General features: G+C 44.0%; 1 non-coding gene across 1 annotated transcript; it reads left to right on the top strand.

Moving 5' to 3' along the window:
* The first annotated feature begins 259 nt into the window (after positions 1-259).
* LOC119948602 lies at positions 260-397 on the top strand. Its single transcript, XR_005456987.1, has one exon. It is a non-coding gene; the product is annotated as a small nucleolar RNA SNORA7 (small nucleolar RNA).
* The last annotated feature ends 1,062 nt before the right edge of the window (positions 398-1,459 follow it).

Raw genomic sequence — 1,459 nt, 5'->3', positions numbered from 1 at the left:
TTGCATGTAGTAAGCGCTTAACAAATGCCATTATTATTATTATTATTATTGTCACGTAACTTCTCTGTGCCTCAGTTACCTCATCTGTAAAATGGGGATTAAAACTGTGAGCCCCCCGTGGGACAACCTGATCACCTTGTAACCTCCCCAGCGCTTAGAGCAGTGCTTTGCACATAGTAAGCGCTTAACAAATACCATCATTATTATTATTATTATCTAGTGGGGTGGGGAGAATATTTATATAAGAACTGTGGGGTTTCCCCTCTCAGGGTCGCACCTGGAGAGTTCTCAGTACTCTACCAGTCTCGGCTAGGGGAGGAAGAGTCAAGCCGAGGAATATCCATTCCGTTTCTAGTTTGGGCAGTGGCTAGCCAGGGGAAGGCAATCTGCTGCAAGTCAAAACTCACCTGTGCTGGGCAGCAGCGGCATGGGAGAGAGTCAATGGCAGGGACTCAGGTTTACTGTGCGGAAGGAGGCGATGGCAAACCATTTCAGGATTTTTACCAAGACAACTCTCTGGATACACTACCAGAGTGATTGCAGATGGATGTGGGGCGTTCTGGGAGAAATGTGCCCATGGTGTCGCTATGGGTCAGGGACGACTCGACAGCATAAGCCAAGACAAGACTGTGGGGTTGGAGGAAGTGGCAAAGTGCTTAAGGGGTACACAACCAAGTTTATCAGTAATAATAATAATAATAATAATAATGGCATTTACTAAGCGCTTACTATGTGCAAAGCACTGTTCTAAGCGCTGGCACTGTTCTAAGCACTAATGCAGAGGGGTGGGCACTTGTTTCCAGTACCTGGACTTCAACATCACCTTTCCGTCCTGCCCCAGATAGAAACTGCAGATTAGTGCTACAATCAATCAAGAAATGGTATTTATTGAGCACTTACTCTGTGTAGTGCACTGTACTGAGCGATTGAGAGAGTCCAATAGAGTTGGTTGGCACGATCCCTGACCTAAGGAGCTTACAATTTAGTGGGAAAGACTGATGCTAAAATGCTTTACAGGTAGGCTGTATATATGTATATATGTTTGTACATATTTATTACTCTATTTTATTTGTACATATTTATTCTATTTATTTTATTTTGTTATTATGTTTTGTTCTCTGTCTCCCCCTTCTAGACTGTGAGCCCATTGTTGGGTAGGGACTGTCTCTATATGTTGCCAACTTGTACTTCCCAAGCGCTTAGTACAGTGTTCTGCACACAGTAAGCGCTCAATAAATACGATTGAATGAATGAATGAATACCTGGAATAAACAGGAGCCTGCAAAGGTGGAAATGTCTGGAGCCTGGATACAGACCCAACATCATAAAACAATCACGGGTCTGGGAATCAGGAGGACCTGGGTTCTAATCCTAACTCGCCACTGGTTTGCTATCTGACCTGGGGAAAATCACTTCACTTCTCTGTGCCTTAGTTACCTCAGCCATAAAATGGGGATGA

The sequence above is a fragment of the Tachyglossus aculeatus genome, chromosome X4 (genome assembly GCF_015852505.1).
Source record: "Tachyglossus aculeatus isolate mTacAcu1 chromosome X4, mTacAcu1.pri, whole genome shotgun sequence".
NCBI lineage: Eukaryota > Metazoa > Chordata > Mammalia > Monotremata > Tachyglossidae > Tachyglossus > Tachyglossus aculeatus.
This window is presented reverse-complemented; position numbering and strand designations above follow the sequence as displayed.